General features: G+C 37.5%; 1 long non-coding RNA gene across 1 annotated transcript in view; it reads left to right on the forward strand.

The window, feature by feature from the left end:
* Positions 1–7,627, forward strand: part of LOC107637575 — a 10,159-nt gene extending 2,532 nt beyond the window's left edge. Inside the window, exons 2-3 of the long non-coding RNA XR_001619416.2 lie at positions 7,080–7,116; positions 7,485–7,627. This is a non-coding gene — a long non-coding RNA (uncharacterized LOC107637575). The remainder of the gene's footprint in view (positions 1–7,079; positions 7,117–7,484) is intronic.

Genomic DNA, 11,162 nt, shown 5'->3' on the forward strand with positions numbered 1-11,162 from the left:
TTTTCACAGAGAGGATGGGAAGTAGCTATTGAAAACGGTGATGCCCTACACAAAGCTTGCCATGGAAAGGAGTAGGACTGATTGGATGAAGACAGCAGGAAAACAGAGGTTCAGAGGAACGAAAGCATCTCTATACGCTTATCTGAAATTCTCACCAATGATTTACATAAGTATCTCTATCTTTATTTTCTGTTTATTTATTATTATTATTCGAAAACTCCATAACATTTAATATCCGCCTGACTGAGATTTACAAGATGACCATAGCTTGCTTCATACCAACAATCTCCGTGGGATCGACCCTTACTCACGTAAGGTTTATTACTTGGACGACCCAGTGCACTTGCTGGTTAGTTGTGCGAAGTTGTGAAGTTATGTTTGGACCATGGTATTGTGCACCAGGTTTTGGCACCATTGCCAGGGAGAGAACGAACAACAAATTTTACAACCTGAGTAACAATTTCGCATACCAAGTTTTTGGCGCCGTTGCCGGAGATTGTTCGAGTTTGGACAACTGATATTTCATCTTGTTGTTCAGATTAGGTAATTTTATTTTATTTTATTTTTAAAGCTTTTTAATTTCGAAAAAAAATATTTACGTTCTTCAGAATTTTTAAGAATGAATTCTAGAGTTTCATGAAAAATGTTGAAGCCTGGCTGGCTGGAAAGCCATGTCTAAATTCATTTGGACTGAGGCTTCCAAACCATCATCACAAGAGCAAGCTAGTTATTGCTAATCAAATTTGCTGTTGTATGACTGATTTGTATTCTAAAGCTTGGCTGGCCATTGGCCATGTCTAGTGTTTTGGACCGGAGCTTTCATTGAAAGCTTGGCTGGTTAGTGAGCCATGTCTAATTCCTGGACTGGAGCTTTAGACTAACAGTGCAAGATTCCTGGAATTCATATTAAAAATCTTGAAATCCTTATTTTTCTTTTTCAAATTAATTTTTGAAAAATAAAAAAAAAATAATAAAATCATAAAAATCAAAAATATTTTGTGTTTCTTGTCTGAGTCTTGAGTCAATTTTTAAGTTTGGTGTCAATTGCATTTTTAAAAAAATTTATGTATTTTTCGAAAATTCATGCATTCATAGTGCTCTTCATGATCTTCAAGTTGTTCTTGGTAAATCTTCTTGTTTGATCTTGATGTTTTCTTGTTTTGTGTCTTTTCTTGTTTTACATGTGCATTTTTGCATTCATGGTGTCTAAACATTAAAATTTTCTAAGTTTGGTGTCTTGCATGTTTTCTTTGCATAAATTTTTTTTTTTAAAAAATATGTTCTTGATGTTCATCATGATCTTCAAAGTGTTCTTGGTGTTCATCTTGACATTCATAGCATTCTTGCATGCATTCATTGTTTTGATCCAAAATTTTCATGCATTGAGTATTTTTGTTGTTTTTCTCTCTCATCATAAAAATTCAAAAATAAAAAGAAATATCTTTCCCTTTTTCACTCATAAATTTCAAAAATTTGGATTGACTCTTTCAAAAATTTTAAAATCTAGTTGTTTCTTATAAGTCAAATCAAATTTTCAATTTGAAAATCTTATCTTTTTCAAAATCTTTTTCAAAAATCAAATCTTTTTCATTTTTCTTATTCATTTTCGAAAATTTTAAAAATATTTTTCAAAAATCTTTTTCTTAATTTTATCTCATAATTTTCGAAAATATTATCAACAATTAATGTTTTGATTCAAAAATTTCAAGTTTGTTACTTTCTTGTTAAGAAAGATTCAAACTTTAAGTTCTAGAATCATATCTTGTGATTACTTGTGAGTCAAGTCATTAATTTTGATTTTAAAAATCAAATCTTTTTCAAAACTAATTTTAATTATATATTTCCATCATATCTTTTAAATCATATCTTTTTCAAAAATTTGATTTTAAAATATCTCTTCTAACTTCTTATCTTCTTATCTTTTCAAATTTGATTTTCAAATCTTTTTCAACTAACCACTTTACTTATTTACTATCTCTTATCTTTTTCAAAACCACCTAACTAATCTTTTCTCTCTAAATTTTCGAAAATTACCTTCCTCTTTTTCAAAATTCTTTTAATTAACTAATTATTTTAATTTTTATTTTTAATTTTATTTCATTCCTAATTTTTGAAAATTACTAACCTTTTTCAAAATTTATTTTCGAAATTTTCTCTCCCTCATCTCCTTCTATTTATTTATTCATCTACTAACACTTCTCCTCACCCAAAATTTGAACCCCTTCTTCTCCTCTGAGTTCGAATCCTTCTCTTCTTCATTCTTTTTCTCCTTTTCATCTACTCACACAAGGGAACCTTTATACTGTGGCAAAAAGGATCCCTATTATTATTTTCTGTTCCCTTCTTTTTCATATGAGCAGGAGCAAGGACAAGAACATTCTTATTGAAGCAGATCCTGAACCTGAAAGGACTCTGAAGAGGAAACTGAGAGAAGCTAAAATACAACAATCCAGAGACAACCTTACAGAAATTTTTGAAAAGGAAGAGGAAATGGCAGCCGAAAATAATAACAATGCAAGGAAGATGCTTGGTGACTTTACTGCACCAAATTCCAATTTACATGGAAGAAGCATCTCCATCCCTACCATTGGAGCAAACAATTTTGAGCTTAAGCCTCAACTAGTTTCTCTGATGCAACAAAACTGCAAGTTTCATGGACTTCCATCTGAAGATCCTTTTCAGTTCTTAACTGAATTCTTGCAGATATGTGATACTGTTAAGACCAATGGGGTCGAACCCGAGGTCTACAGGCTCATGCTTTTCCCGTTTACTGTGAGAGACAGAGCTAGAATATGGTTGGATTCTCAACCTAAAGATAGCCTGAACTCTTGGGATAAGCTTGTCACGGCTTTCTTAGCCAAGTTCTTTCCTCCTCAAAAGCTTAGTAAGCTTAGAGTGGATGTTCAAACCTTCAGACAGAAGGAAGGTGAATCCCTCTATGAAGCTTGGGAGAGATACAATCAACTGACCAAAAAGTGTCCTTCTAACATGCTTTCATAATGGACCATCCTAGATATATTCTATGATGGTCTGTCTGAGCTATCAAAGATGTCACTGGACCACTCTGCAGGTGGATCTATTCACCTAAAGAAAACGCCTGCAGAAGCTCAAGAACTTATTGACATGGTTGCTAAGAACCACTTTATGTACACTTCTGAGAGGAATCCTGTAAGTAATGGGACACCTCAAAGGAAGGGAGTTCTTGAAATTGATGCTCTGAATGCCATATTGGCTCAGAACAAACTATTGACTCAGCAGGTCAATATGATTTCTCAGAGTCTGAATGGAATGCAAGCTGCATCCAACAGTACTCAAGAGGCATCTTCTGAAGAAGAGGCTTATGATCCTGAGAACCCTGCAATAGCAGAGGTGAATTACATGGGTGAACCCTATGGGAACACCTATAACCCCTCATGGAGAAATCACCCAAATTTCTCATGGAAGAATCAACAAAAGCCTCAACAAGGCTTTAATAATGGTGGAAGAAACATGTTTAACAATAGTAAACCTTTTCCATCATCCACTCAGCAACAGACAGAGAGCTCTGAGCAGAATCCATCTAGCTTATCAAATTTAGTCTCTGATCTATCTAAGGCCACTCTGAGTTTCATGAATGAAACAAGGTCCTCCATTAAAAATTTGGAGGCACAAGTGGGCCAGCTGAGCAAGAAGATCACTGAAACCCCTCCTAGTACTCTCCCAAGCAATACAGAAGAGAATCCAAAGAGAGAGTGCAAGGCCATTGATATAACCATCATGGCCGAACCTACAAGGGAGGAGAAGGACGTGAATCCCAGTGAGGAAGACCTCCTGGGACATCCAGTAATCAACAAGGAGTTTTCCTTTGAGGAACCAAAAGAATCCGAGGCTCATCTAGAGACCATAGAGATTCTATTGAACCTCCTTATGCCCTTCATGAGCTCTGATGAGTATTCTTCTTCTGAAGAGAATGAGGATGTTACTGAAGAGCAAGTTGCCAAGTACCTTGGTGCAATCATGAAGCTGAATGCCAATTTATTTGGTAACGAGACTTGGGGAGATGAACTTCCCCTGTTCACTAATGAACTAAATGCATTGGATCAACTAAGATTGCCTCAGAAGAAACAGAATCCTGGAAAGTTCCTAATACCTTGTACCATAGGCACCATGACCTTTGAGAAGGCTCTATGTGACCTTGGGTCAGGAATAAACCTCATGCCACTCTCTGTAATGGAGAAACTGGGAATCTCTGAGGTAAAAGCTGCCAGAATCTCATTAGAGATGGCAGATAATTCAAGAAAACAGGCTTATGGACAAGTAGAGGATGTGCTAGTAAAGGTTGAAGGCCTTTACATCCCTTCTGATTTCATAATCCTAGACACTGGGAAGGATGAGGATGAATCCATCATCCTTGGAAGACCCTTCCTAGCCACAGCAAGAGCTGTGATTGATGTTTACAGAGGAGAATTGATCCTTCAACTAAATGAGGACAACCTTGTGTTTAAAACTCAAGGATCTCTCTCTGTAACCATGGAGAGGAAGCATGAAAAACTTCTCTCACTACAGAGTCAACCAGAACCCCCACAGTCAAACTCTAAGTTTTGTGTTGGGAAGCCACAACCAAACTCTAAGTTTGGTGTTGAACTCCCATATCCAAACTCTAAGTTTGGTGTTGGGAAGTCTCAACAATGCTCTGAACATCTGTGAGGCTCCATGAGAGCTCACTGTCAAGCTATTGACATTAAAGAAGTGCTTGTTGGGAGGCAACCCAATTTTTATTTATCTAATTTTATTTTTATTTTTATTGTTCTTTCATGTTTTATTAGGTTCATGATAATGTGGAGTCACAAAATAAATACAAAAATTAAAAACAGAATCAAAAACAGCAGAAGAAAAATCACACCCTGGAGGAAGGACTTACTGGCGTTTAAACGCCAGTAAGGAGCATCTGGCTGGCGTTCAACGCCAGAACAGAGCATGGATCTGGCGTTGAATGCCAGAAACAAGCAACATCCTGGCGTTCAGATGCCAGGAATGCACCCTGAGAAGAGCTGGCGCTGAACGCCAGAAACAAGCATAGAACTGGCGTTCAACGCCAGAAACATGCTGCATCTGGGCGTTGAACGCCCAGAACAAGCATCAATTCGGCGTTTAAACGCCAGAATTTCATGCAAAGGCGTTTTACACGCCTAATTGGTGCAGGGATGTAAATTCTTGACACCTCAGGATCTGTGGACCTCACAGGATCCCCACCTACCTCACCTTCTCTCTCTTCATTCACGGTCATCCCTTCTGTTTTCCATTCACCATTCACATCCATACACCCCACCTACCTTCAAAATTCAAAATCTCTTTACCACCCAAGCCCACCCATATAGCCGAATACACACATCCCTCCATCTCCTCCATATCTTCTTCTTCTTCTACTATTCTTTCTTCTTTTGCTCGAGGGCGAGTAACATTCTAAGTTTGATGTGGTAAAAGCATATCTTTTTTTTGTTTTTCCATAACCATTAATGGCACCTAAGGGCAGAGAAACCTCTAGAAAGAGGAAAGGGAAGACAAAAGCTTCCACCTCCGAGTCATAGGAGATGGAGAGATTCATCTCAAGGGTCTATAGCTCAGTGGTAGAACATTTGACTGCAAATCAAGAGATCCCTGAGATACCTCAGGGGATACATTTTCCTCCACACAATTATTGGGAGCAATTAAGGGTGGAACATCAAGAACACTCCATCATTCTCCATGAAATTAGAGAAGATCAAAGAGCAATGAGGGAGGAGCAGCAAAGACAAGGAAGAGACATAGAAGAGCTCAAGGACATCATTGGTTCCTCAAGAAGGAAATGCCACCATCACTAAGGTGGACTCATTCCTTGTTCTTAACTAGTTACTTTTAGGGATGTTTTTATTAGTTTTTATGATAAATTTATATTTCTGGACTTTACTATGAGTTTGTGTGTTTTTCTGTGATTTCAGGTATTTTCTGGCTGAAATTGAGGGACTTGAGCAAAAATCAGATTCAGAGGTTGAAAAATGACTGCAGATGCTATTGGATTCTGACCTCTTTGCACTCAAAGTGGATTTTCTGGAGCTACAAAACTCCAAATGACGCGCTTCCAATTGCGTTGGAAAGTAGACATCCAGGGCTTTCCATAAATATATAATAGTCTATACTTTGCCCGAGTTTAGATGACACAAACTGGCATTTAACGCCAGTTTCATGTTACAGTCTGGCGTTCAGCGCCAGAAACAAGTTGCAAAGTGGAGTTCAACGCCAGAAACACGTTACAAACTGAAGTTCAACTCCAAGAATGACTTCTCCACGTGTAAACTTCAAGTTCAGCCCAAGCACACACCAAGTGGGCCCCGGAAGTAGATTTCTGCATCAATTACTCACTTCTGTAAACCCTAGTAGCTAGTCTAGTATAAATAGAACCTTTTACTATTGTATTTTCATCTTCGGATCCATCTTCGGATCGATCTTTGATCAGTTTTATGCTATTCTAGATCACGTTTGGGGGCTGGCCATTCGGCCATGCCTGGACCTTCATCACTTATGTATTTTCAACGGTAGAGTTTCTGCACTCCATAGATTAAGGTGTGGAGCTCTGCTGTTCCTCAGCCATGGAAAGGAGTAGGACTGATTGGATGAAGACAGCAGGAAAGCAGAGGTTCAGAGGAACGAAAGCATCTCTATACGCTTATCTGAAATTCTCACCAATGATTTACATAAGTATCTCTATCTTTATTTTCTGTTTATTTATTATTATTATTCGAAAACTCCATAACATTTAATATCCGCCTGACTGAGATTTACAAGATGACCATAGCTTGCTTCATACCAACAATCTCCGTGGGATCGACTCTTACTCACGTAAGGCTTATTACTTGGACGACCCAGTGCACTTGCTGGTTAGTTGTGCGAAGTTGTGAAGTTATGTTTGGACCATGGTATTGTGCACCAGGTTTTGGCGCCATTGCCAGGGAGAGAACGAACAACAAATTTTACAACCTGAGTAACAATTTCGCATACCAGTTATATATTGAAGTTGGGTGCTTCTTCCTAGCTTGATTCAGAAATTCCTTTTGAATATGCAGAATGTTCCTTACTTGGGATGCAGTGCCTTGTATACTTGTAAGTTCATTGACTGTTAGTCATTATATTATATTGAGCTACTTTTTTTTGTTGCATTTCAAATCATGATTGTGTTAAATTCTATGGTGGTTGCAGCCTAGTAGTTATTGGATGGATTTTAGTTTCATGTACCTTCATACTTTGTGCTGGATTTCTGTTTCTTCATGCATGCAGTTCGGTTTCAATACTTGACACTATATCTAAACTCATATTTGCAATACAATGTATTCGTTCCCTTTCTAAATACTAAGTTCTTAATTACTTCTTAGAGTGAGTTTGCATTATTTAAGATTTTCCTGTTCTTGTATGGCACTTCAATTTATTTAAGATTTTCTTAGACAATTTATATTATTATTTTTTTATTTCAGATTTTCAGGTGTGTGGCACTTATTAGAACTTCTCCATGAGAAATGAGAAAGGAGCTGTATGAATATGATGGAGTTTGTAATTTGTAGTTTACATTTTGGAGATTTATAATTCCTTGTTTTTCTTGTCCTATGTATCTATCTAGTTCATTAGGGTTCTTCAATGTGTCTTGTTAGTTTGTACTTTAAAGTTTATATGTTGAAGATTTATAAAACAATCTTAGTTAATGAAAGATATTTGAACTATCTATGTTATTATATATTATATAAATGTTGACTTGTTGAGTAAATTAGTTAATATATTTTTTAATTAAAAAAATAATATAATCTGATAAATTATGTGTGTAATTTGTATTAAAAAATTATTACAAAATAAATAGTGTTTTGTAACTAAAGAAAAAAATGTTACAAAATTAAGTTACATTTTGTAACAAAAATTTTATGATAGGAAAAAATAGATTGTCACCAAAAATACCTTGAAGATCAAAATTTGTTACCACTTTTGTAATGGCTTCTGGTTTTTTGTATCACAAAAATTTGTTACAAAATATCATTTTGAATTGTAACAGTTTCGTTTTTTTGTTACAAAAACTTTTTGTAACGGGACATACTGCAACGGCCCCTTTTTTGTCACAAAATTCTTTTGTTTCAAAATTTCGATTTTTTGTAACAATTTTTTTTTTGTTACAAATATTACTTTTTCTTGTAGTGTAATTATTCTCTCCCTTCTTTATATTCCTAAGCCTCGATGAATTGAATGGATAAAGGACGAGGTTGGGCTCTTTTCAAACTGAGTTAAACCTAGTGAAAAGCTGGATCTTCTTGGACTCGGTGTATGGTAGCATGAATTCTTTGGCTTCACCGTTTGCAGGGGCCACATGCTTATGGGCCTTGTGTGCCGCCCTTATTCAATATTTGCCAGCACTTGTTCAAATTCAAGACACTGTACGATGAAGACATCAAATTCACTGCAAACAAATGCCATATGACGTTAGCTAAATTGACCAGTTATGCTTACCAGGACCGCTAATCACCACACAGGAAAAAAAAGATAAAAAAGAAAAAGAGACAGCAAAGTAAGCCACAAACAACTTACCTGTCAAAATTGTACTCGGTAAGCTGGACAAGTGCCGCATACGGCGTACGTGGAGATGCTTTCTTGTGGCCAGAGTGATCTTCTTGAGCACATTCATGATCGTCCATGACCACAGGCTCTGCTTGATGGACATCCTGTGGTGGAGGCTCTTGTTGGAATAATCGTTGCCTTCTTCTAACAAGTGGCACGTTATCTTCATCATCAGAGTCCGAGACAACCATAAGTGTCCCCTTGATTTTTGGGACAGTCTCTGTTGGACGTGCTATTTTTATGCCGTTGCTTGATCGGCTTCTGGAATGGGCAACTTTCTCCTCGTACCAGGCCTGCATTCCTATGGTGTAGACATTGAATAGATCAAGAGATATAAGCAACACAGCAGGATATGAAAAACAACATATATAAAACACTTTATCATACTGGAGAGGAGAGGAATAATATTTATAACTACAGTCGCGTCTATATTCCCAGATATCGTCATATGCATGATAAATACCCAAACCAGTCGCATACTTACTAAAATAAACATCCATGATAATAACACAAGTAATTTTAATGAACCGATATCACCTTCTACGCATCCATATCCCTATGTTGAGATTTGGTCTTGCTCTAAGTAGATGGCGCTTGTTCGGAGTCCTTGCGCAGCCGTTTACTTCCATCGCTGACCTTGCCAGACTGCTGGCATGACCCAAGAATTAACAATTACATGCACATCACAACACGTTGCACACCACACAAGGAGAAATGTACTAACAAAATAATAACCAGTTGGATACATACTAAAATAAGCATCCATGATAATAACACGAGTAATTTTAATGAAATGAGATCACCTTCTGCGCATCCATATCTCTTTGCTGAAGTTTAGTCCTGCACCGGGTAGATGGTGCTTGTTCGGAGTCCTTGCGAGGCCGTTTACACCTTGCTTATTCGTTATCTTGCTTACTACTAGCTGCTTCCTTGGGTTTTTTTCCCTTCCTGGGCTTGTCCATGATGCATCCCTTTCTTGGGTTTCTTTCTCTCCTTTAATCTTCAAACCACCATAACTTTTGATCTAGAGCTCCGATTGCCGCACCGTTTGTGGCCACGTGTTCACCACGGAGAGCTCTACAAAACCCATACAATCAATATTGAGGTAAGCCACGTTTTTCTCTTCAAAACTCCATCCCTTGTTTTCGAGTTTCATGAACAAAAGTGTTGAGATTTTGGGCTCTTTGATGTTATAGGACCCAACTCTCTTGAAGGAGAAGATTAATCTTGTCCCGTTGGACCTTGGGTGTGGTAACATTCTCAATCCTAGTATAATTTGTTGTTCTATGATGTTTGGATATTGAGATGTTGTGTATGGGTATGATGATTGTGGCTTAGGTTGTGTATATATGAATATTGGAGCTTGATTGAGACTTTGAAAAGCTTGAAAAGGGATTTTGGTGGTAAAAATATGTTCTTGGAGGTGTTGAGACCTTGAGAGCTTGTGGACAAGTGATTTGGAAGTGCTCCGGTTGAGCTTGGAAAATCGGCTAAGGTATGGTCTCGGTTTCTCGTATTTAAAATGTAATGTGGTAGGAAATACTTAGGCTAGAGGCCCTAAGATAGGCATTGAATTGTTGATGTTATGGAATGGTTGAGATATATGATGTGGTCATATATGTGATTATGAATATTGATGCCTTGATTGTGTGATGTATGAGAAAATGCATGTTGTGATATATTCTTGATGAATGATTGAGGTTGAATTGGTGGGTGGAACCATGTTGATGGTGAGTATGATATTGATTATGTATAATGATGGTTGATTGGAAATGGTATTATTGAAAATTGGGATGAGGAAGGATGTATGACATGTTATTGTGTTTGTCCTTTAGCCATTTGATGGAGAAGTGTTAAAATGCTTAGATGGTGATTTTGGGAATTTTTGGTAAAGTGTTAATGTGTAAGTTGAGGATGGCTTGATGTTAATTTTGGTATATTTTGATTGATTTCAAAAAGGGATGAAATTGGCATGTTTTGGTTGATTTTGAAAAGGGTTGCAAATGGCTTGTTTTGAAAATGGCACTCTGTGGTTTTGAATGAAAATGTGGTTTTTGGGCATACTTTGATGGGAAGTAACTTGAAATCCAGATCTCCGTTTTGTGCCAAATATGTTTGAAACTGAAACTGGATCCGAGGTGGTTATGCCGTTCAAAAAACGGACGAAAAACGTTTTAAAACGATGAAGTTATGTCCGTTGGAAAATTGGGGGTTTATTTTGTGAATTCTACACCTTTTAACTTAGAGAAATTTTTAGCAGAATACCCCTCCACACGTAGGAGTTCTTGACGCGTGCTCGTCATTTTTGAAAAATTGCCATCCACGCGTGCACGTGGCTCACGCGTACACGTCGATGTGCTAAAATGGTTGCCCAGCCAGATTTTACGAGAGTTGCACGAGCACTGTGTGAGTTGTGTGCGTGGGGCACAAACACACCTACGCGTACGCGTGGCTGACGCGTAGGCGTCCCTTGACTGTTTTCCCATCCACGCGTGCACGTGGGCGACGCATACGCGTCAATGTGACTTTTTGGCCATCCACGCGTGCGCGTAGAG

Source organism: Arachis ipaensis, chromosome B04, assembly GCF_000816755.2.
Source record: "Arachis ipaensis cultivar K30076 chromosome B04, Araip1.1, whole genome shotgun sequence".
Taxonomy (NCBI): Eukaryota; Viridiplantae; Streptophyta; class Magnoliopsida; order Fabales; family Fabaceae; genus Arachis; species Arachis ipaensis.